This window comes from Typopeltis vanoorti, chromosome 22, assembly GCF_054136105.1.
Source record: "Typopeltis vanoorti isolate ZY-2024b chromosome 22, IOZ_Tvanoo_1.0, whole genome shotgun sequence".
Lineage (NCBI taxonomy): Eukaryota > Metazoa > Arthropoda > Arachnida > Uropygi > Thelyphonidae > Typopeltis > Typopeltis vanoorti.
Window position 1 is genome coordinate 9109922 of NC_143570.1, and position 26704 is coordinate 9136625.

The following is a 26704-nucleotide window of genomic DNA, read 5'->3' on the forward strand; positions in this document are numbered from 1 at the left end:
CGAAAGGGGGCGTGCTTTGCATTATGGGAAACATACCAAGGCAAGTGATATATCATTAGCTTCTATATACAAGTAGCTCAGATGTGAATATATTTCATGCCGAAACATTGTTTTGCTTCCTTGGGAAAAGGATTAAAAACCAAGTATATAATTTCTTGGTATCTTTAATATATATATACGAAATACCAAATAATATCCTAAAAGCTATCACAAGTATATATGAAAATAATCAAATACAAATAAGATTAAATCATATACGAGAGAGATAAACCAAGGGGTTCGATAGGGATGTCCCCTCTCAGCAACTCTTTTTAATATCTACTTAAATGAAATAATAATAAAATGGAGTAAAAATTTACATCAAGGAATTAAACTTTCTCCTACAGTGAACTTAAACACTCTCCTTTTTGCCGACGACCAAATAATAATTACAAATTCTGAAGATAACTTACAGAAAGCTATTTTAGATCTAAACGAGATAGCCAAAAATTATGGTTTGATAATATCAACAGAAAAATCAAAAACTATGGCCTTTAAAGGACAAGATCCAGCAAGAACTAAGAGAGTAATAGTTAACAAGATCTTAGAAGAAGTGAATTCATTTAACTATAGTTCGCCCACCGTTTGTAGGTCCCTGCTTCGCGTCTTTCCAAGAATAGTCGATTCATGTTGAAGGGGAGAAAGAAATGAAGGACGTCCGAATTGGTCGCCAACACGCGAAATCACGCGCTTTATAGGTAAAAGTTTCCAACTGTTATACAAGCAACATAGTCAACTACAATAATCATAAAAGAGCAGTTAATTTTCCGATCGGTAATAATAAACAACTCATCCCACAATACGGACTGATTACCCTATTTTCGGAATGGCTCTCCTTTTTCTGAGATGCGCAGAAGTATCGAGGGATCTCTAATCGGTGGGCGAACTATACCTAGCATGTATGATCACATATGAAAATGAACTTGCAAAATTAAAAATTGCAAAATATTTAAAAATAACAGGTGTAATTAACTCTATATTTAAACCAAACCTAGTTCAACAACAAACCACGAGACTAAAAGTATTCAACAAGGCGTCAGCCCTACCAGTCTTATTGTATGGAAGTGAAATCTGGACAATAAAACAAAAAGACAAAGATTAATAACAGCGGAAATGAATTTTATGAGAAAACTCCATTTGATCACATAAGAAACGAAGAAATTACGAAAGAATTAAACCAAGAACCAAGAACCAAGAACCAAAAAATTAAAAAATATAAACATAAATGGACGGAACACGTTCAAAGAATGAAAACAGAAAGATTACCAAAACAAGCCTTAAAGTACAAGCCATTAGGAAAAAGAAAACCAGGACGTCCTCTTAAAAGATTCAACAATGACAATGACTTCTAAGGCCGGAACAGGCTATGCTAGGCCTAAATCCTTGATATGCAAGATACCAAGCAATTTTATAAGCTAGGTTTTAATCCTTTTTCCCAAGTAAGCAAACAGACAAGTAAGTCAAGTTTGCGGCTGAACATAGTTCAAGTCTGAGGCAACTCGTGGTAAAGGCGGAGTAAGCTCTGATCACTTTCCTTAGTATTTCCCCTTAATGCAAAGCACATCCCCTTGCAGAGATGTATAATGCTATGCATTAAAGGCAAGGGCTCTATCCAGAACGGTTTCGACCTTTATTGAGGTCTCGTCAGTGGGAGCCAACCCAACAATGCCAAGGTTGAAGTAATGCAGAGCTTATAAATTTTATGTAAACAAGTTGCCACAAGGTGCTTTGACCTTATTAAATAAAAATCTCAGGATGAGAGTATGATGTAGAAAGTTTTATGTAGAAAAATGTATTTGACGATGGCCATTGATCATAATTTAAAATCGTCGCATGAGCGGGTTGCATAAGGCTGGGCATTACTGTGTATATTTTGTATTTTTCCGCACCGGAAATGATATTTCTATTAATACTTACCATACTAAAGCGGAATAGAATGTGAGATTTAACGAAAGCATTCATTTAGCGCTTTTAATTAAAAAAAAAAAAGGAACATAAGGTTTTTATTTACAGAAGACGAGTTCAAAATTCCGCCACCAGGGAACATTTTGAGCTATAAACGAATGGTTTTGGATTAATTATACAGTAACGGCTAGAAGAGACATAACAAATGAATTGTCGTATTCGTATAACTTACATATGTGGTTCAATATCCTTTCAGATGTTCTGTGAACTGCATTCTGTGAATTACATTTTCTATAGCAGAACACAAGAGATCTGCATTGAGTTGCCTCACATGCTGCGTTATTCTGTCTTTCTAGGTTGCTAAATCAGGAACATGTCCTTCATACACATACATCATACACTTCATACATAGTGCTTGCATGAAGCAATGGCTGACTGTATACCTAGAGTCCGAATAATAAATCAAGTAGGGGTTAAATGGATGAATAACACCATTAAGCTTGAGTTGCAAAAAAAGAAACAACTATGGAGGGAATTTAAGGAGAAGGGTGACCGGCAGGCACATGAACGGTATAAAGCACAGGCCAGAAGGGTGACGAGTGTGGTAAGAAAAGCAAAAAAGGATTACGAAAGAACATTGGCCATGCAGGCTAAAGAGAATCCTAAACAGTTTTTTAGATATGTAGCAAGTAAAAGGAAAAATATACATGGCAGATTGATTTTAAAGAATGCCGATGGTAGGGAGGTAACTGAATCAGTTGAGATAGTTGAGTTACTGAGTGAGCACTTTGCAAAAGTATATCATCCAGGTGGTGACTTTGCAGAAACGAATAAACCAGTAGATTATATGGGAATTGTGGTTAATGAAGTGGAGGTGAGTAGTCTATTGCATAACCTCAATGTCAATACATCTGTGGGATTGGATGGTATACCAGCTCGTGTTGTACGAGAAGCAGCTAAAGAATTGTCAGCACCCTTGACCATTTTGTTTAATTTGAGTCTCGGGTCTGGGTTAGTCCCGAGCGGGTGAAAGAGGGGAAAATAGTTCCACTGCATAAAGGTGGTTCCAAGACTGCTGTAGTAAATTACCGACCGATTAGCATATCAGGAATCATTGTCAAGGTCTTAGAGAAAATAGTCAAGAGGAAAATACAAGATTGGATAGAAGAAAATGGGATACTGTATCGGGGACAGCATGGTTTTGTGAAGGGTAGGTCATGCCTCAGTAACTTGCTCACGTATTATAACACAGTGACGGCTGAACTGGATAAGGGTAATGGGTTTACAGTGATTCTACTGGACCTTGCCAAAGCCTTTGACAGGATTCCACATGGAATTCTAATCAGTAAATTGCAGCATATGGGAATGGACATAGGGTTGGTGAGATGGATAGGAGGGTGGTTGACGGAGAGATATCAGAGAGTGGTTTACTCGGGAGTAGAGTCCACAAGACGGCCTGTGACTAGTGGTGTGCCACAAGGATCTGTTCTTGGACCACTGCTGTTTAATTTGTTCATAAATGATATAGGAAATGATCTGAGAGGAACAGTTCATTTGTTTGCGGATGATGCGAAGTTGGGTAGGGCAATAGTGAATGCAGATGACGTCAAAATTTTGCAGGATTATTTGGATAGATTGGAGGTCTGGGCTAAGGAGAATGGATGTCAGTTTAATGTGGCAAAATGTAAGGTTATGCATTTTGGGGTGAAAAGATTGGCGGCAGTTTACTGCATTGGTGGAACCGTGCTCCAGGAAATTGATGAGGCACGAGATTTAGGAGTGTTGGTAGATAAGGAATTGAAATTTAGGGGACACATTGCAAAAGTGACCAAAACAGCTCATCAAATCACTTGGTTGCTGAAGAATACGATGACAAGCAGAGACAAGCAGGTTATTGTTCCTCTGTATCGAGCCTTGATAAGACCCCATCTAGACTACTGTGCTCAGATTTGGTCACCTAGGTTTCTTCTTGATGGGGAGGAGGTGGAGAGGATCCAGAGGCGAGTGACCAAGATGATAGCAGGTCTGTGGAATGAACCGTATGAGAACAGGTTGAGGATTTGTGGGTTGCAAAAATTGGTTGATAGGCGGAGGAGGGGAGATATGATTGAGACATTCAAATTACTGAAGGGTTTCTATAAAATTAATTCAGAAGATATTTTTGAGAACAGGGCTGGTTGTGGGAGGACCAGGGGACATCCATGGAAACTGGGCAAAAGTGTGGTTAGTAAAGGTGTTAGAGGTGGGTTCTTTACTTTTAGAGTAGTGAATGAGTGGAATGCGCTCCCTGAGTCTGTGGTGGATGCTGTGACAGTGAATGAGTTTAAGGCGAGGTATGATAGATACTGTATGAATGTCAAATAGTTGTGATGAATATGATTTGGGGCCTTCCTCGATGAGTCCAATGACTCCCTGGAGTTGCCCGTAATAATAGTAATAGTAATAATAATACACCACGCATATCAGATGGCCCCATTACCAAAAGTCACAGGGGTTGAGATCAGGCGAACGAGGTGGCATGCTGTGGGAAATGTACGACTAATCACTCTGTGTTCCGTGAAACGTTTTCGTAACATTCGCTGCACCGGCTATCCAATGTGAGTTAACAAATGTGAGTTAACATTACCGTTCAGATTCAGATAAAAATGTGCATTGTCATTCCACAAGATCTTTCACGGCCACGTATCATCCACCACCATTCGAGTTAAGAACGTCAAGGCAAACTGTAGTCGAGTTTCTGCATCGCCATGACGCACAGCTTGAGTATGGGAGAGATCTTTTAGGTGAAAAACTTCGGCATTTGATGCAGGATTTTTCTCACAGTTGAGTAGGGAATGTCCAGTTGCCTTGATATTGCCTGAACACTGCTGGACCCTCGTGCGTTATTCATTCCGTGTTACACAACGGCAGTTGCAACTTTGTCAACGTTAAGGAATAATCCGTTTGCGCCCTTGTCCTGGGTTCACTGCTAAAGATCCACTATTTTCAAATCGTAAAATCATTTTTTTTAAAGATTTGCTATTGTCACTTGATCTTTTCTCCTATTCTTCAAACGCCAGAATTCAACGCGGTAACACAGCGGCATTAGTGTTACTACGTTGTTGGTAGTAAAGCTTGACTAGCAACACACGTTCTGGTAAGGTGAGATCTGTAGTATGTGTATATATATATATCAGCAGAAAATTTTCTATAGGGAGGGGGGGGGGGAACAAAGCTTGGAGACAAATAATTACAATAATAAATTTTTATAATTATTGATTTAATTAAATAATAATTACATGAATAAACGTCTTTTAGCTTTTTTTTTTTATGTAATTATTTGTCGATGTAAACTATCAATACATCATATTCATTTTGCATCGATTTTAATAATCTTTAATTCTTGGGGGAAAAAAAGGTATTCAGAATTAATACTTTTTAGTAAAATTTCATATATAAAAAATGACCAGCATATTTTATTAAAAATCAACTAATTAATTAATCCTAAATTAAATTATTCAGTTTAAATAAAAAAAAATGACCTATTTTATTAAAAAATCAACTAATTAATTAATGCAAAATTAAATTATTTCAGTTTAAAACCAAAAAAAAATCATAAAACTAACAAGTAAAATAATATTAAATTATATAAACTTACTATTTAAAAATACATTTTTCTGTTTAAATTTGTCTCACTATAAATTTACAATCCACACTTCATTCAGTGACTCACTAGACACAGAGGGAAAACTAACTGTTCACTGTTCACAAATCAGAAAAAGTCTAAACATGAAAAAATGAATTTATGATGGCATAATTAAAAAAAATGGAGAGAGAGAGAGAGAGAGTATTGCAGGAATAAATATGGTTTGATTGAGTAGCAAATCATCTCGTAAAATTTGTTGCACATGTTATGTGCATTTCTCTGGTTTGTGTATATTTCGCTCCATTTTCCAGGAATTTTATTTTGTTTACTGAGACTCAGTATACATAACATCCGATGATTATTAGCATTATCCACACTTTCAGGAATCCTTAATTCATTTTTTTAGTATCAGCGGTTCTTCTGTCATCAATCTCACATATGCTGGTATTTTGTTGTAGATCAACAACGTCTTATAACACACAGAATATTCATTTTTATTCAGGAATATATATTTTTTATTGTCTGTTATTTCCGATGACTAGAATAAAAATGTCTCTCTACATATCGTTAAAAAAACTTTGCAACCCCAACAGATGCTATACTGCACAAGCAAAAGAAACAATTAGCATTTTTCTTCTAACATCCACTTTCAAATTTTCAGATCCAGAAAACATGTGTAACAACTGTTCGTAATATAGATCGGATACGAAAAGCACTCAACTCATGACAAATGACAACGTTCAAATGGATAGGTTGACACAATAACCAATCACAGACGCTAGGTGTTGAGTGAGGTCAAAATTTTAGCTCACCTAGCCATGTCTTCTCAGCAGGTTTAAAAATACTACAAAGCTAAGAATTTGACCCACTGCGCCCTATTTACATATTTTCAAAGAGTGCAAAGGTGTATGCATTTTGAAAGCACACCTGGGCTATTCACGCGAATGTGACGCAATGTTTACTCATCGAAAAAGTGCCCTCTTCATGAAGCACTAATGCATCATCATCCTGGTGAAGAGAGCAATGAAGCATTAGTATGTTATGTTTAATTTTAGGAATCTCACGAAGTCTGCAAGCAATTAGGGGAGTCTTTAAGGGAATAAATACAAAAATATAATATCAGTGATACTGATATTTCGTGGATGAGCACCGCACACCTAGCACACCCGGAATATTCGCCCCTAATATATATATATATATATATATATATATATATATATATAATTAATTTTAATTAATTAAGTTTTTACCATTGCACATAACTTTTTTGATTTTAGAAAATAAAAATTTTCAGCTCATATACTACCATTTTATCTTTTATTATTTTCGATAATTCTAATTAAAATTAAAATTAAATTAAATTAGAAAATAATTCTAACTGAAAAAAATTTATTTTCGCTTAGAATTATGAACTGCCCATTCAGCTCCTAAACTTAGATATGGCTTAAAGGGCCCAGCCTACTCCCTATAAGGGAATAAAAGGCGTCAGCTGATTTTTTTATCTACATTAAATATAAATATTATACATAAGAAATCGAGTAATTTGTGTATTTATTCTCTGAACATGGTCCCTCTAGATTTGGGGCCCATTGCAACTGCTAACTTTTACATACAGCTACACATTTGTTTTTAAAACTATAACATCTTGTTTTTAAAGTTTTACGAAAAAAAAACAAAAAAAAAAAAAATTGTATTTTAAAATAAGATAAATTAAGTTTGGATATTCCCGGTCCCATTCTATGGAGATCATTGTACGTTTTCAAGCTGACATTTCAAACTTCCAAGAAACAGGACGTTGGTAGTCTCACAGTGGGAAAAGAAAATGGTCCACCACCTACACTAACATGCATGCTTCAGTGAATCTATAGCTTCTTGGTTGGAGGATGACTATCCATTCGCCGAGTGTGCTGGTTCATGCAATAGCATTATTTTCATTAAAAAAAAAAAAAAAAAAAACCAGCAGATTGTGCTAGTTTGCATTGCTGTTATCGTAACAAATTTAATTAATTTATGATGGTGCATGCGTCACATTCTTCAAATACATTTAAAGCATAAGGGATACTTTAAATTTAAATATGGATGAAAAAATGAGATATTGCTGTCCCGTATTTATTTTATCAAAATATTATGAAAACGGTACAAGAATAGTCCCGTTACAAAAATAAAAAACAGGACGATGGTAACTGTGAATTAGTCTACTTTATACAAGATAGCTTTTCACATATTAATTTCATTTGTTGTCTTTAAGTTATTAATTGATAAGCCTTTATCGATCTTATTCCTTTCGCTAAATGAGAAGTATTAGTATATGAATTGATCACTAGGTGGCAGGCGTTTTGTTTTCTTTGCGAACTGGAGAAAGTGCACATGTATCTTGTTTCAGTTGCTATTTGTTCTTAGTGATGTCAGCTGTTTGTTATGAGTTTTATCGCCTATTTTATCTTACAGAATTTTATATCTTCTCTGAAAAAATTATCTTAAGGAAAGGCTCCGCATTTTATTCTGGATCAGAGTTCCGATAAGGAATGTCATAACTGGAAGCAAAACGACGATTGTTTTTATGGGCATAGTATCCTCTCTTGTTTAGTCATAGAGCACAGGTTTTCTTCCCGATTGTAGTTGGTAAAAATTAAGGTTAGTATTTACTTTATTTTAGGTGAGTACTGAAGATGTGTGTTTATGAAGAATTTCATTTGAATAATTAAATGCATATTTGAAAGTAACAAAATTTGTCCGTTACATGAGAATTGTGCGAACATAATTTTTACTGTTATAAATGCTGGGACCATCTGAAATATGTAGATACATTTCTGATTATATATAGACTCATTTTCATTATTTATTCTGTTTCCAAGTTATTATTTAAATAGTTTTAGCGTAACCAGTTGAAATATGCATATTATATTTTGCGAGTGATCTATTTTATTTCTTTATTAATCGGATCATTATAAACGACTTTCAAATTAGTTCAGTTATTCGATGCGAATATACTTGGGGATTTTGGTCTCCTCTTCACTCTCGCAGGTCTGTCTCCTGTGTGCTGAGGGAGTCATTCTGTATGAACAGCTGTGAAGCCCTGGAAGAGCGCTGTTAAAATATAGATAACAATAATATGTAGCTGCTTACCGATGCCAGCCCGTTTACACACAATTCAATTACGGCCCGTTTTAGACTGACTGGCGGACTAATTAAAATCACCTAATTAAACAACTGATGTCGTTTCTCGGTTTTTCGTTATTATTGTTACATTTACATTCTATTATTAATCCAATCACTAACTTTTCTGCTGGTTAATATTTATTCTTTATTTTATTTATTTTTTACGGATATAATAGGAGATTGAATAGTCTCAACGTCTAATACATCCGTAATAGGAGATTAAGACTAAAGGGGGTTTAAATAAAATATATGAAATAATAAATAAATAAACAGTACACTGTGGCGAGGAGAGGGAAAACCCACAAAGTTCAGCGAAAACGCAATGGTTTCAGTATGTCTCGAGTTTTAAGTGAAAGCTGTTGCGGGATGAGTGACTGGAAGGGGAGAATCGGATATCTTTACGTGATATTCACTTTCTCCTATAGCTTTCTCCGGAGTTTGGGCGGTACGGGAATTAAGAGGAATTAACCTCAAAATTCTTAATTTTCGAGTTAATACAATCTTAAAATTAGTTTCTTAAATTCTAAAGAAACTAATTTTAATTTTGTTAACTAATTTTGATTATGTTAGAATCATACGAATTTTTCGGTTTATGCCACTATTGCAGTCAGTGAGCGATTTGTATATATATATAATGCAACATAGTACTGAATTTAGATATGGAGTGAGGAAAATTCAAACCTGGTACTTGGCATGTTATATCAAAATTTGTCGCTTCGTTTTGCAAAGCATAATCTATCCTCTCTCTATATATATACACTAGGGGGGGGGGCTCCTCCTCCCTGACGCCTACGGCGCCCAACTCCCCCGAGTTCCGGACTGGTAGGCCGATTCTTGAATTCCGATGACTCGAATTTTGAAAACTCGAAAGGGGATCCTCTCCCCAGGCGCCTGCGGCGCCCAACTCCCCGAGTTCCGGACTGGTAGGCCAGTTCTTGAATTCTGATGACTCGAATTTTGAAGACTCGACACTCAGGGTAGCCCCTGAGTTTCAAAACTTTCAAATAACTTGACAAAAAACGTTACATAAAAAGGCTTATCATTTTATAACTATAGGGTATATATATATATATATATATATATATATATATATATATATATGAATGTAGATGTGAATCCCACCAAGAGCCAGTGCCGGCCATCTCGGAGGTGTAGTGGGTGCAATGCACCCGGGCCCCACGATCGAGTGGGCACAGTCGGTACACATTTGCGGAAACGTATTTTTTTGTTTTTCTGTGCCAAAATCATTTGCAGATACGTTTATTTCGAATTTATTTACAATACGTTTATTTCGAATCCTTTAATTTTTACCTTTGAAAAATATTTCAGGGCCCCAAAAGGTTTCTTGCACCCTGGCTCCTTTATAGAGAAGGCCGGCCCTGGTTATAACCTCTTGCATTTTAGTGCAGGTCTTTTAGGTGGGTTAAGAATTAGATAATCGAGAAGCTCTGCTCCAGAGACCAGATGTGGTATACTTTTCCAGGCCATTTCAGATCTCCAATAAGCAGGAATAGTAGTTTAATACTGGATGATGGAAAATGAAATAGTTAAATTCAGTTATATAGATAACTAATATTATTGCAACTAATAATATTAACTTATGGACTTTTGTGACTGGAGGAAAACCATATAACTTGATGCCAATCATGTAGATTTGTAGTAGATGAATATGCACCTGATTGACTTACACAGAATTATGTGTAAAGAATTTTATTTTTTCTTTATAATTTATATTATTATTGTTATAATTTTTTGATATTCATTGAAATATAAGATGTGTATTATATTCCTGCTTCAGTTTGTGATATTATTTAATGTGAAAGCACTAAAAAAAAGAGAGAGAGAGAGAGAAAGAGAAACTAAGTGCTCAGTCCAAGCATTACCTTATATGGAAATAGCCTGCTTTTGATATTGTGCATGGTTTTGAAGAGAGATATAAATGGTTTGAAACAGAAATATAAAAAAAAGTACTTATATTTGCATTATCTCAGTGTAGAGAATGAATTTGGTAGAAAAGTGAAATTGTATCAGTGGGATGGATTTTAATGCGTTTAGAATGTGGAGTTTGAGAGATTGTTGGTCTGTGAGGGTGAGAATGTCAGGTAAAAAAAGGTGTTGTGATGAGAGTATGAAATAATGTTGAAGCAAAAAAAGGCATTAACTGGAAAAATGGATGATTAGAAAGTTTAAAAGAGAGAAATTGGGAGAAATAGTGGGATGGCTGGTGTGTTGCAAGTTACTAATTGGAATGAGATAGTTAATAAGTGATGTAGCTATATATAGGCCTAAGGGACAAATGTTATGTACTGTTTACTAATGCAAGAGCAAGAAGCACAACTATAACCAGCTGACCTTCACTTTTTCAATTTTTCTAGTACAGAATAAGAATCCTTTTATGTCATTATGTTGAAATGCCCCTTCTCCACACTTTTTAGCACTTTACCAGTTTAACAAAAAAGGGAGAGAGATTGAAACATTACAGATCTCCTTGGTTGTTAGTAGGTAGCAGGGAGTTTATTTTATTTCTTTTTTTATTTGTGCACATATATATCCACCATTGGGAATGTGCCAAGAGCAAACCAATTGCTGTAATTGTGAAACAGGAGATGTGTGGGGCAAGGTTCTTGGTATGTTGATGATTTCCAGCTTGTTATATTTTTAGCTTAAGCTACTTTGAATTTAACGTTAGTCAGTTATTGTTTATCCAATAGGACAGAAAAAAAATAAGGTACAACAACTTATTTAAATAATTGTACTGCATCTTCCTTTTATATAAATGATGTATTGCAGAATATTTATTTATTATAGGTAGAATGTTTAATTAGTGTTGTATAATAATTAATTCCTTAGAATTAATTTGCAAGTTTTTGATAATTAATAGTATATTAAATGAATATAATAACAAGCTTGTTGTGTTTAGGAGCATTCCCCAGTGTTTAGCTTGTTGGCTTAGCCCTGTAGACTTAATTATGAAGTGAGCATTAACAATTTAATATTAAATCATAAAAAAAGTTAGATAGTGCTAAAACTGCCTCGCCTACTCTGTATAAGGGAATAAAAGGTGTTAGCTGATTTTTTTTTTAAAGCTGATATTAAATCAGAAATAAATCAAATAATGTACATTTTGAATAATATCATACCTTGGAATTATTCTTCAGGTGGAAATGCGGTATTCTTTGTACTGTTACTATCTTCTCAAAACATTTTTGTATATATAATAATTCTAATTGCTTCAGTTAATTGGAACAATATGTAAATAAGATAAAATATCCTAAGAACTTAAGTGAGAGACTGAATGATTTAAAAGGATAAATAGATATGAATTTAAGAACAACTTGATAAAAAAAAAAAAAAATACAAGACAAGAATGAATGAATCAACATGGATGATTCTGAAGTATCACCCATCTTTATTCATTCATTCTTGTGTTTTTATTTTATTTCTCCAGATATTTTCAAATGTAAATCTTTTACAGTTTAATGTGTTGTTTTTAAATTCATATCCAACTTATCATTTTAAAATAGTTCGTCTCTCTCTCAAGTTCTTAGGATATTTTATCTTACATGTTGCCCCAGTTAATTTAAGCAACAGAATTATTTCTGCTTTAATATTGAATTGTTAATGCCTATTTCATAATTGTAAGTCTCAGGCGTGTTGCTGACCACAATAAACTTATTATATTATACTAACTAGAAAATAGAGGAGCTTCATGAACAGATTTGAGAAGTACTATATTGTCTTTAAAAAAAAATGTAATACATCATATTGACACACTGCATAATTACAAATTTATATATAGGTTACATGAGTAACTCATGAGAAAATTTTATTAATAAAATTTTCTTACAAACTTCAAATCTCCTTTTGAAATTTTTGTTAATGCCTACCATTTATCCAGTTTCTTCTAAATCAGCTAGCAATGGCTTAATTTAGGACTTGAACTTGGCACCTTGAATTACATACAGAACAACCATGTATGAAATGGACATTCATATTGTGCTAAAACAGCTAAAAATAAATAAACAGTTCACAATTGGTAGAATGGAGTTGGGTCAGTTGTATACTGCAAATATGGAGTGCTTACCCATGATGAATTGCATGTCTCATTAGTAGTGGTATGTAATTTGTCAGTGGCCAGATCAGTTTGAAAACACCAGTTCTTGTTTGATCACTGAAGTTAAGCCAAACCTGATCCCAGCTAGTATTTGGGAGGGTGACCACCTGGGAACCCTGGGTGCTGCTAGCATTAATTAGCCGGCCTGGTTGGCCGAGTGGTTAGCGCATCCACTTTTCAACCCAAAAGGCTGTGAGTTCGAATCCAGCCATGGGCATGAATGTGTATGATTGTCTGTGAAAAATACTAGTAGTGATGGTGGTGGGCAGTAGATGGCATTGGTGTAGATGATGATGGTAGTTGTGATTTGTTGTAGTTGGTGGGTTGAATGGTGGAGACAGAGCTGTAGAGTAGGTGTCCTCCATCAATTTTTTTTTGCTGGCCTGGTTGGCTGAGTGGTTAGCATATATGCTCTCTAGCCAAAAAAGGCTGCGGGTTCGAATCCCACAGATGTAGGATGGCATTGGTGTAGATGATGATGGTAGTTGCGATTTGTTGTAGTTGGTGGCCTGGTTGGCTGAGTAGTTAGCATATCCACTCTCAAGCCAAAAGGCTGTGGGTTCGAATCCCACTGTGAGCATGGATGTTTGTGATTGTCTGTGAAAATACTAGTGGTGGTGGTCGGCGGTAGATGGCTTTGGTGTAGATCAGGGTTGTCCAACCTTAGTTAATCCGAGGGCCGCATTAAAAAAAGATTTTATCCGAGAGCCACATCCAATGCGTATCTAGTAATTTAGTGAGCAGCAGCGATACAATGTCAATAACTGAACAAACGAACAACACTAATTGTGGGCTCACGTTCCCAGCGAGTGCCCAGAGCATGTGCGTTAGTACAAAACAGTGTAGGAATCCTTTTTTGACACATCATATTTGAAAAACACGTGGGTATGTAGTGATGTAAAGACACCAAATAAAATAACCAACATCGAGATTATCGATTAGTGATAGAATTAAAATATCTAATATCCATTTGGTTCAGATTGGTATTTTATTTTTTCATTTGTGAAAATCAAAACCCACAGGCGGACCGCACAAAATCGCACCACAGGCCACATGCAGCCGGCAGGCTGTGTTTTGGACAGCCCTGTGTAGATGATGAAGGTAGTTGTGGTTGGTGGAGATGGAGAGCTGTAGAATAGGTGCCCTCCCTCGATGAGTCTTTGGACTCCCTGGAGGTGTTACGTAATAATAATAATAATAATAATAAAGTAATAATAATGCATGTAACTGATACAGCCACAATTATTGAGGATTGGTGAAATGTTTTAGCAGCAAGAAAAATTCACAAACAGTTTACATTATGTCTAAGGAGTGTTCTAAAGCATCCACAAGTCCAGATTTGCCATACAAATAATATATAAGATTGCATCTTATATTCTTAAGCGGATATTAACTCTTTCTGTTTTCCAAAATTGACCAATTTGAGGGCTGACATGCCTTCAAGTTAGTCAACTTTTCTCTCTCTCTCTCTCACTCTCACACACACACACACACACAGTAGAAATAATATATACATGTATTGTACTAAGATGAAAGCATCTTTAGGAGGAGGAGTGAGCATATAAAGATTGCTATTTGGATGTGTAGTTTAATGTCTAAGTTGTATTTGAAGAAGGGGAATAAATTTGCCGTGAGAAGGGAAATGCATGGATTAAGTGCATTATCTTATCTCTGCTTTTGGAGCTACAGTCATTCACACACACAAAACACAGCATATAACACAAATGATTAAGCTTCAGAGAGCAATGTTATTTATGATTACAATCCTGGAAGGACTTTCCATCTAGTGTGTGTCTAATCCTGAGATTAGATTCCTTTCACTAAAATTGTAATGTGTGTGTGTGTGGTGGGAGAAATGGAGACATGCATTTTATTATTATTATTATTACATCACACCTCCAGGGAGTCCAAAGACTCATCGAGGGAGGGCATCTACCCTACAACTCTTCGTCTTACTACTCTGCCAACCTTCATCATCTAACACCAACGCCATCTACCTCTAACTACCACCACCACTAGTATTTTCACAGATAATCACAAACATCCATGCCCACAGTGGGATTCGAACCCGCAGCCTTTTGGCTGGAGAGCGGATTCGCCAACCAGGCTGATTTTGATACAAAAAGCTTTTTTCTTTTCTTTTTTTTTTTTTAATTCATTTCTGAAGTATTCACTTTCACTCTAAGAGAAGTCAAAATGCAGATGAAATAATAATGTGATAATCATAAATTAAAATTAAAACACCATTTTCATTTAAAAAAAATAAATGCAACATGCAGTTCTAGATGAGGAAAAAATCCTTTCCAAAATATGAAAAATGTTAATGAACTTAATAATAAAAAAAATGAACAGAAGAAACATGAGACAATACTGAAAGTTACTAAGTTGAGGTTTTGGTGAACGTAACATTCACCATAAAAGCATGTGAGAAAACATGCTTTTATGGTGAATATTGAGTAGCATCTCTGCTCTTCACCCAGCATACAGTGTGCTTTGATCTCACTGTTACATGAATGTTGAGGCAGTGCATATCTGTGATTTTGGTTGCCTGGTGTGAGACCTAATCCTGCAGGCCTGAAAAATTCTTGAATATATAAATAGACATGCTAAAATACATAATATAACAACTTGAAAAAATTTCATGTTTAGTCTCTAGTCCAGGGTTTCCAGGTTATCAAATTCTTATTCTGTCCATGGTATTAATGTACCAAACTTATTATTATTCCAGACCTCTATGGGTGGGTCATATGATTCAATTGTGGAAGGTCTGCCTTAGACAACATAGGCCATCATACTACTCCTGAAATTCATTCACTGTTTGTGCTGTCACTACCCTCTCAGGTAATGCATTCTATACTTCTGCCATCCTTCATGCAAAAAACTTGTTCCTTACGTTACTACTTCCTTTTGCAAATTCCAGGGGCGAATGCTGGTCTTTAAATTCACACTTGCTCTTGTTATCATTCAGGGATTGACAGGTATGATTCAAGTCTGATTCACGGAATAATGAATTACTGACCATTTAAAACTATTTATTTAGAAATGTATGTACATTTAATCATGTAAATACAACATTTATTTTACAAATGATATTCTATCTTTTTCAATTTAGCTACTTGAATACAAATTCTATCCTATGGTTCTTCTTTATGAACTGGTCAATAACATCGTCATAAAAAGTTGATCGTAACTTAATTTTCCCAAGCAACACGCACACTTGTAAAGGCTTGCTGAAGTTCACTGGCTAGAGCTACTTTGACTGCATATGGCCTTGTGTTTAAGGTGACGTGAAGGGAGCGGAAATGGCTATGAGTGCATGAAATCACAGTGCTGCAGCGAGGACCTGGAAGCTCCTACAACTGAGCAAACCAAGGTAGCTTTGACTAGACGAGCAAGCATCGGCCTTCGATACACAACACAAAGCTCAATTATTGCCACGCAATCTTAAGACGTCTTCTGTCTACAAAAATAAAAGCCTAAATGGAATGCTTATAAATGCATGCATTTATTAACAAATAAATACTACTTCTTTCTCAATTAATGAGCTTGCATAGCAAGCATGGAGAATTCACCACTGGCAAATTCCAGAGATACCTCCCGTCCTTGTTCCTTCCGTTTGTTCTGCCATATGAAAAATCTCCCTAGTGTTAATCTAGTAAATACCGCTCAACATCTTAAATATTTCATTATTATTACATGATACCTCCAGGGTAGTCCAAAGACTCATCGAGGGAGGACACCTACTCTACAACTCTGTGTCTCTACCACTCAATCCACCAACTACAATGAACTACAACTACACCAATGCCATCTATTGCCTATCGTCACCACTAGTATTTTCACAGACAATCACAAACATCCATGCCCATGGCGGGATTCGAACAAGCAGCCTTTTGGCTGGAGAGCGGATACACTAACCACTTGGCCAACCGGGCTGGCACATCACCCCTCCCCTCCCTTAGTCTTCTATCCACTAATGTTTTTATCCATGTTTTTAAAATAAATTATTTTATGACATCTCCATAGATTCACTATGGGAGGTCATTCTACATTACACATCATGATATGATTACATTGTCTTCATCTACACAATCCCCCATCTGCACCATACATATTTTTGTCTGTTAATTGTGTTTATTCTCTGGATAATATGGCATATGGCCATATGGCCTTGTGTTTAAGGTGACGTGAAGGGAGCGGAAATGGCTATGCGCACATGAAATCACAGTGCTGCAGCGAGGACCTGGAAGCTTCTACAACCGAGCAAACCAAGGTAGCTTTGACTAGACGAGCAACTGAGCGGAGTTACTGAGCGCGCACTTTGCAAAAGTATATCATCCAGGTGGTGACATTGAAAAAATGAAGGAACCATTAGTTTATACGGGAATTGTGATGAAAGAAGTGGAAGTGAATAGTCTATTACAGAACCTTAATGTGAATACATCTGTGGGATTCGATGGTATACCGGCACGGGTCTTGCATGAAGCGGCTAAGGAATTATCAGTGCCCTTGACCATGTTGTTTAATCTGAGTCTTGGGTCTGGTTTAGTCCCGAAGACGTGGAAAGAGCGGAAAATAGTTTCACTGCATAAAGGAGGATCCAAGACTATGGTGGCAAATTACCGACCGATCAGCATATCAGGAGTCTTGGAGAAAGTAGTCAAGGGAAAAATACAGGAATGGATTGATGAAAATGAGATACCATACAGGGGACAGCATGGCTTTGTGAAGGGTAGATCATGCCTCAGTAACTTGCTCAAGTTTTATAACAAGGTGACGGCAGAACTGGATAAGGGAAATGGGTTTGCGGTGATACTGCTGGACCTGGCAAAAGTGTTTGACAGGATACCACATGGAATTCTAATCCGTAAACTACAACATATGGGAATGGATATAGGGTTGGTGAGATAGGTGGGTGGTTGACGGAGAGATATCAAAGAGTAGTTTATTCAGGAGTAGAGTCCAAAAGACGGCCTGTGACTAGTGGAGTGCCGCAGGGTTCTGTTCTTGGACCACTCCTGTTTAATCTGTTCATTAACGATATAGGGAAGGATCTAAGTGGAACAGTTCATTTGTTCGCTGATGATGCAAAGTTGGGTAGGGCGATAGTGAATGCAGAAGATGTCAAAGTCCTGCAGGATGACTTAGATAGATTGGAGTTCTGGGCTAAGGAGAATGGATGTCAATTTAATGTGACAAAATGTAAGGTTATGCATTTTGGGGTGAAAAGATTAGCAGCTGTATACCACATTGGTGGAACTGTACTTCAAGAGATTGATGAGGCCAGGGATATGGGAGTGTTGGTGGATAGGGAGATGAAGTTTAGGGGGGCACATTGCAAAAGTAGCTAAATCAGCTCATCAACTCACTCAGTTGTTGAAAAATACCTCACAAGCAGAGACAAGCAAGTTATTGTACCTCTGTACCGAGCCCTGATAAGACCTCATCTCGACTACTGTGCCCATATTTGGTCACCTCAGTTCCTTTTTGATGGGGAGGAGGTGGAGAGGATCCAGAGGCAAGTGACTAAGATGATAGCAGGTCTATGGAATGAACCATATGAGAACAGGTTGAAGATTTGTGGGTTGCAGAAACTAGTTGATAGGCGGAAAAGGGGAGATATGATTGAGACATTCAAATTGCTAAAAGGATTCTATAGGATTAATTCAGGGAATATTTTTGAGATTATGACTGGTGGTGGGAGAATTAGGGGACACCTATGGATGCTGGGCAAGAGTCTGGTTAGCAGGGGTGTTAGAGCTGGGTTCTTTACTTTTAGAGTGGTAAATGAGTGGAATAAGCTGCCAGAGTCTGTTGTGGGTGCTATGACAGTGAGCGAGTTCAAGGCAAGGTATGATAGATACTGTGAGAATGTCGAATAGTTGTGTGGACATGATGTTTAGGGCCTCCCTCGATGAGTCTAAGGACTCCCTGGAGTTGCCTGAAATAATAATAATAATAATAATAATAATAATAATAATAATAATATGGCTGTTTTACCAGAGGAGAAACCTGAGTTTCCAGGAGGAAAAAAACTCCTGCTACCTTCATATGAGACAGACTAACTCATCTTCAGTGAGTTATAAAGATTCTTCACCTCATGATGAGAATTCAGACTAAGGTCTTTTCCAATGAAAGGACAATGTCCTATTATTCTTGAAACTGTGCTGTTAAAAATCCACTTAAAACAAAGTGAATCAAAGAAGTTTCATTCATTATGGGATGTAGTTTTTCACTTCTGAATTAATTTCTGAAGTTCATTTCAGAAATACAGAAATCTAGATTTTATGATTTTATTATTTCTACTTTTATGGAGACATATTTAGACCCAACAGTGCCTCAGATCATCTTTTATAACAGATGGTGGTCCATTGTTTCTTTTTTATGCTGGTATCTTTAGGCTATGTCTTTTAGAGACATAGTCCAAAGCCTATGTCTTCCACATTAGCTGCTCAAGTTTAGTTGTTAAACAGGACACCTGTTATATATACTTAAGTAAGCTAACTATTCAGATTTTTCAATATTATTATCTGTTATTACTTGACACCTCCAAGGCATTGAAGGACTTATTGTGGGAGGATGCTCTACTTCAATACACGCATCTTACCATCATCCCTATTTAATCATCCAATTACATACAACTTGCTGTCATTACAACTCAATCTCCAGGTACACAGTAATACTACTACTACCATCAAACACAAATTCTATCTACCAGTAATAGTATTTTATAAATTGTGTGTGTGTGTGTGTGTGTGTGTTCTCCAGACTGATTTACCTTTATGGGGAATGAAAAATTGAGTTTGCAGGAGAAAAAACCCTGCTACCTCCATATGAGGTTGGCTAACTCACCTTCAATTGAAAAACCCATATAAAGATTTCTCTCACCATGGTGGGAATTGAATTCAGGTTTTTTCCAATTGAGGGGCACAATGTCATGTTGTTTTTCTGATTGCGCTATGGAAGTGCTTGAGGATGAAGGAAGGATTTTTGAAAGTTTTTTTTTTTTTCACTTGGTTATATTATAAATTAAAGATGCCAAGAAATTATATTGGTTTAATCCTTTATCCAAGTATAAGTAAATAAAGATTTGCATGTGAAATAACATCACGGCTGGGCTACTTGTGTAGAGGCTAATGACTTCATGTTAATTACCTTAGTATCCCATAATGCAATGTACGTGTCCTTATGGACATTTATAATGCTATGCATTATGGGAAGGGCCACTACTTAGACTAGTTTTGATTTTTATTAAGGTCTCATCAGTGGGAGCCAGACCCACTATATTATATATTATACCACACAGAACATTGCTGGTTTGATGGATGAAGCACTAATGCTTTTCATATTCCCCTTTGTCTGTGAGGGAAGTTCTTTGAGTGGAGTGTTATTGAGCTCTAGACTCGCCCTGTGAGGGCGTTGAGATTAGCTACATTCAGCTGAGCATAAGATTGATTTGGGTCTTTTATATTTGTAGTATTCTATTTCGTTGTAGTCCGAAGCTTGTTTGATCAGCTGGTTTGGATGATTACTTGCCTTGATGAAGAACTTTTCTGCTAGATTGTGGAGAAAGGAGGAAATATAAGGAATATTGACTTCTCTGTGAATCTGGGAGTTTTTTATGAACCATGGGGCATCCAGAATCATTCTCAGGCATTTGTTCTGTATCCTCTGTAGTTTTTGAATATTTGTATTCGAGGTATGGCTCCAAGCAGGAGATGCGTAAGTGATAACTGGGCTTATTACCATCTTATATATAAGTAGTTGGTTACATACATCCAGCTTGCTTCTTCTGTTGATCATGGGGTAGAGTTCCATGATTGCTTTAGATGTCTTCGAGCCAGTGTGTTTTATATGATTGTTGAATTTAAGTTTTTTGTCAAGTATCATGTATTTAACTTCGATCTGCCATGCAATCTTGACTCCTAATAGGTGTAAGTCTTTCTTGCTCTGGACCTTCTTTTTGGAAAACTTAGCTGTACTTTTTTTGGGGGGGGGGGGTTACTTGAATCTTCCAGTCCATCAGCCACTTTTCTAGTATATGAATATTGCTTTGGAGCCCATTGATTGCCAGTCAGAGGCCGAGTGATCTTGCTAGTAGAGCGGTGTTTGCATATAATGCAGGCACCGCTCTGCATTTATCTAGGGTTTTTGGGAATGTCAGCTATGTAAATTGAAAATAAAAGGGGGGCCAAGAGAGAGAGAGAGAGAGAGAGAGAGAGCTGAGCAACACCAGCCAGGATGTTGCATCTAGTTGATGCGATTTCATTTATTTTGACTTGCATAAATCTGTCTTTGAGGTATGCATCTATTATTTTTATTAGCTTAATTGGCAGGTTGAATTCTGTAACTTTATATAGCAGGCCCTGATGCCACACACCTGTCAAAAGCCTTTGCAACATCTATGAAGACTATAGCTGTATGGAGGTTCCAATTGTAGCCTTTTGTGATTTGCTCAATCAGTCTGTGTATCTGTTGTACAGTATTATGGTCTTTACGGAATGCAAATTGCTCGTTTGGAATGATTCCTAACTTGTCCCTTTCAGATTGAAGCCTTGTGAGTATAACTTTTTCAGCGACCTTACCAAGACAGGGTAGAAGGCTGATAGGTCTGTAGCTTTCTGGGAGTTGTGGGGGGGTCCTTTGCAATCTTTTTTGATAGGGATGATGTCGACAATCTTCCAGGTTGTGGGAAAGTGCTGAAATCTGAGGGTAGCATTGATTCTATTGACTAAATGAATTATAGCTTTTCTGGGTAATTTGATTATTCTGTTGGTGATGCCATCTGGACCTGGAGCTTTTTGTTGTTCAGATGGGCTATAATATTTGATATTTCTGCTGGAGAAGTAGGTGTGATAGGTTCTGAATTGTCCTTTCATTGTCTTAAGACTTGCTTGACACATTGGTGAATTTTGTAGATAAGGTTGATGTTTAAATTTTCATAAGAGGGGTTACATTGTGTTTCCAAGTTGTCTATTACAGCCTCTGCTTTTTCTTTGTCAGTGTGGGCTACTCCCTTCTTGGTCTGTATTGGGGTAAAGTTGCCTTTTTGTGTGAAGAGATCTCAAGAATTTCCAGATGGAGTTGTCCTCTGGATTTAGATTAGTCAATTTTGTTTCCCAATCAAGGATTTGGTGCTTTTGAAAAGCTTCACAGACTTGCCGATTTAATCTGTTCAGTATAGTTTTATCTTGTGGGGCTCTTGTGTTGTGGTATCTTTTTTGAGCTTTGTTTTTTGCTCTTATTAGGGTCCATGATTTCCTCAGGGATTTGACTGATCGGGTGCAAGACTGTAGTTTGGGTAACTGAATTTATTGCTTTTTTGATTTGACTGGTTAGATTGTTTACAGCAACGTCTATCTCCTCTTTATTGTGAACAACAGGGGCCGGACTGATGTGCTCTGGGAGAATTCTAGAGAGTTTGTCCCAAGGTATAAATGAGTGCGGAGGAGTGAGTTGCTCGAGTGTACTGAGCTCAAGCAGGATGGGGTTGTGGTCGGAAGACAGTTCATTTAGTGTTTCCAGCTGATACTGGTATCTAATGTTTCTGAGGATGACTATGTCAAGTACATCTGAGCTTCCAACTGGGCTGTGATGAGTTGGCTCTGTAGATCTGGCTATGACTATTGAGTTTTGGGTTGAGTAATTGTTTAGTGTACGATCTTTATTGTTGATTGTGGAGCTGAACCAAGCTGTGTGTTTGACATTGAAATCTCCAGCCATGATAATGGAGTCAGTAGAACCGAGAATGGAATCCAAATCAGATGCCAACAGTGGGATGCTGGGTGGGTTGTATGCAGCAATGATTTTGATGTTGCTGGTATTGTTAGTATGAACTTCAATACCTGTTATATCAAAGTTCTTGGTTTGTGGGTTGGTCAGGACATTATGACTTAAATAATTTTTGATGTATACGGGTGTGCTTCCTATGCCGGCAGTAAGTCTGTCTGTTTTATACATCTCGAAGCCCTGTAATTCAAGGCAATTAGCTGTCCTAAGATGTGTTTCATTAACTAAGACTATATCAGTATTGTATCTGAGAGAACTCTTGCAGTTCAAGGATTTCGTTTAACAGCCCATTAGCATTCCATGCTATTATCATTAGTGAGTTTGGTTTGAATTTTTTATACATTGTATAGAGCTGTCAGTATGGATTGGGTTTCTAGATGGAATTTCTTTCTGGAAGATGGTGAGGAGCTTGCTTTGCTGAATTCCTGCAGTGGCAAGAGAAGCAGTAAGAACTGATGTTAAGTTGGAGCTTGTTTACCCTTGAGATGAAGGAATCTGATTTCGTGCCACCTCTGTGTATGTTTTGGTCATGAATGAAGGACATGCACCTTCTTGTGTTGCTGAAGGTGAGGTATTTCGAACAGGAGGGCAACCTTCTTAGTTGCTTATGGTGTCATTATGTGGGGGAGCAGGGTTCACTCTTGTTGACCCACGATTTTTTGGATGGAAAAGGCACCCCTTGTAATTTGTAGGGTGAGGTCTTCTACAATTAGCACAACGGGCAGGTGTAGTTCTTGGCTTGGTGCAGGAGCTGGTCTGGTGTCCTTCACCACATTTTAGGCATCTGTAGGCTGCTCTGCACAAATTTTGGGCATATCCAAACTTTTGGCATTTATGGCATTGGCCTGCCGATGCCCTTTTCCTTAGAGGCTCAGTTATAATTTTGAGCCTGCATATATCTGTCACTTCATATATCCTTTTCTGGATGTTGCTGATTTCTACTAGTACTAAAGGCATGGCCTTTTGTCAGATCTCAGCATTCTGCTAACTTTGATTGGGGTAAGTCCTTGACTGATGAGGTCGGCAGTGACCTCATCTGTTGTGATGCTCTTGGCAACCCCTCTAATGACCGCTTTAAGATTTTTCTCGCTTGCTAGTGTGAAGATGTGGAAGGGCAATTTGGAATTGTCCAGCATTTTTGTCATTTTGCGATAATCTGAGACAGTAGCAGGATGAATCTTAACTCCCTCATCTGTGTTTCTGGCCCTGGAGAAGTTGATGCGAAACACAAACCGGCCATTAGAACGCATGCAGTTAACAGATATAATACACTGGCCTCATAGTCCGAGTTGTTTCGGCTATAAATCCAAATCAGTCAGCTGCAGAACCAGTTTAACTCGGTAAGAAAATGTCCTTTGGCTTATTTTGAATCATGGCTGAATCAACTACGAGGCCTATTATTCCGATTAATTGCATATATTTTATGGCTGTTTGGCAGGAGGAAAAACCCTGCTACCTCCTTTTGAGACTTAGCTCATTTTCAACTGAAAAGTCTTTCTAATGGTTCTTTACATCCTACCTGGGATTCAAACCTAGATCTTTCCAATCAAAGAAAAGGATGACAGAAATTGCTTTTTTTTTTTTTTGCAAGGGTTCGGGAGGATTAGGCACGGCAACTCATACTGTACATAGAATCGATTCGAAATAGATCAAAACAAATCCCACAATTATAATAGTAAATATGAATGTTAACTAAAGAAGTTTGTGCTCGTTGGTGATTGTTATTTGCAGAATTATTGCGTCAAAATATAAATAAATTTGAACTACGTGCTGAGCATCAGAGTAACCATGAGTAATCATATTTTTGTGTGACTTTCCTCTAATGTAGGAACTGGCTAGCCATTAGTTTCAAAATAAACGATGCGAAGGACAATCGTTGCATAAAGTCTGGAGGAAGTTAGTCATACGGTAAAAATAATTTTAAGATTCTTTGGAGTGATATGTTATATATAATTGGTACATAATTTATTATGCTTTACACTTATTTATTTTCAGTATATAGTTCGTTACTATAAAGGAGACAGGATAGAGTAATGAAAGGAGAGAAGTTATTTTAATTTTTTCCAATTTTTTGCCTGAAATATTAAATAAAACAAAAAAAAAGTTTTATTGATGAAACGTGTATTTGACATATTTAAATTACTTTCACGGCTTAACACGTAATAACACAAAATATATTGGGGTTTTTGAATAAAATTCCATATAGTTCATCCAACGTTACGTGGATATCGTCAGGGAAAGGGTCGTAAATCATGCGTAGAAGTTTTTTTCTAGTTCCAAAGACCTCTATGCCTGGTGTCAGTAGGGTCAGACTTGTCGGATTCCAAAAATGTAATATAGTTCTGGTGTTCTTCTATTCTAATCAAGGCAGAATGGGAAAGAGGTAGTAATGTGCTCTTTGTAGATGGCAACACACACACACACAAGTCAAATCAATACATTTAACTGTACAATCGTGGGATGCTACTACTGTTGAGAAGTTACGAATTCACCATGCTCGTCCACCTCGTTTCTGTGGTCTCCCTAAAATACATATGAATGGCAGTCCACTACGCCCAGTAGTGGATTTTATTGGCCTTTCCACTTAACTACATCTCTCTCTTATCATCTTTCGGGATCTCGCTGGCCACACTAGCCCTCATATTAAAAAAAACAGTCTTGACTTTAAAGAGAAATTAAAGATCTACAGGGTGTCCACAAATGTTTACCCTGATTTCAACTGGCTATAATATTTTAACAATGAAACTAACTGAATAAATTTTGTTGCAGATAAACTTGGGCACTCATAAAGTTTCCATACTGGTATCTTCAGTATACTGCTTTTGCCACCAAGAGCGCTGCTGCTGATTTTCTTTAAAAATGGCTTCAGTACAGGAAAAAGCCCAACGTGTTCGGCTGCTAGCAAAAACAAAATCTCCAGTTACTTTGCATACAAAGTCCAAATTGTCCAGGAGATAAAGCCAGATGATCGTCCAAGGCAAGGCGTGAATAATTTGCTAACCTCATCTTGAACCGCATCGACGAGGATAATGATTTTTTGCAGCGTGTTTGTCTCTCTGATGAGGCAACGTTTCACGTGATTGGAGTAGTCAACAGATACAATGTAAGGATCTGGGGATCTTAAAACCCACATGCAATAAGAGAAGACATTCGAGCTAGTCCAAAACTCAATGTGTGGTGTGGACTAATGCATGATCGAGTGATTGGCCCTTTCTTCCTTCTTGAAAAAGAAATTAATGGAAATGTGTACTTAGACATGCTCAATAATCATGCCATTCCTCAGCTACAGGAGATGCAACCAAATGTTATCTTTCAACAGGACGGATCTCCCCCCCCCCATTGGTTTTGTTATGTTCGCAATCGTCTTAATGGAGAATTCCCTCCCGAATCGTTGGATTGGCAGAGATGATCCAATCCCATGGCTCTTGAGGTCATCGGACATTACACCTCTAGACGTGTTACTGGCGGTGCACATGTTGAAGTTGTTCATTGACTTTTTTTCTATATGTTATGCATTGAAGTCTCACTTTGTGTTCCATTTCAAGTATCCACTGAAGAGTTATAATACTGTATATTATAATCAGGGTAAACATTTGTGGACACTCTGTATATCTGTCTAAAACGAGATTAAGGCTTCTTTTAATGTAGTCTCCCCATTCACCAACATACCACTACAAGAGACTGTTCAGTTTTTAGAATCTCATTTCCCAAGAGACACTGTTAACGTATTTAAATTTATCTTCAGTGCAGGCTATTTTATATGGCGTAATAAGTTTTATAAATGCATGTAAATACAAAGCGAAGGAACATCAATGGGTGGTCTTATCTCACCAGCCTTAACTTATATGGAGCATTTAGAAAAACAACATTTTGACACTGTTTGCCCAGCCTCGTATATTAAGTTTTATTTCCTACAAACCAGCTCGGAAACGGTCTTCATTCCTACCATCTACGAAGGATACATTACGACATCTGTCCTCACTAAGTGTCAATCAAATACCTTGCTCGTGTACTTCAGCTGTGACCGAGACACGAGCATGCACATGATTTATGACTCGTTATCAGTGGCGGCT

At 37.0% G+C, this 26704-nt stretch overlaps 1 protein-coding gene and 1 pseudogene across 2 annotated transcripts in view; both read left to right on the forward strand.

Annotated features, from left to right (window-relative positions):
* The first annotated feature begins 7974 nt into the window (after window positions 1-7974).
* The window catches only part of LOC150094147 (uncharacterized), a 387756-nt gene continuing 369026 nt past the window's right edge, over window positions 7975-26704 (forward strand). For both annotated transcript variants that reach the window (XM_090412301.1, XM_090412300.1), the window contains exon 1: window positions 7975-8203. The gene's annotated coding sequence lies outside the window, so the exon portion shown is untranslated. The remainder of the gene's footprint in view (window positions 8204-26704) is intronic.
* On the forward strand, window positions 12855-12974 carry LOC150094148 (5S ribosomal RNA; annotated as a pseudogene).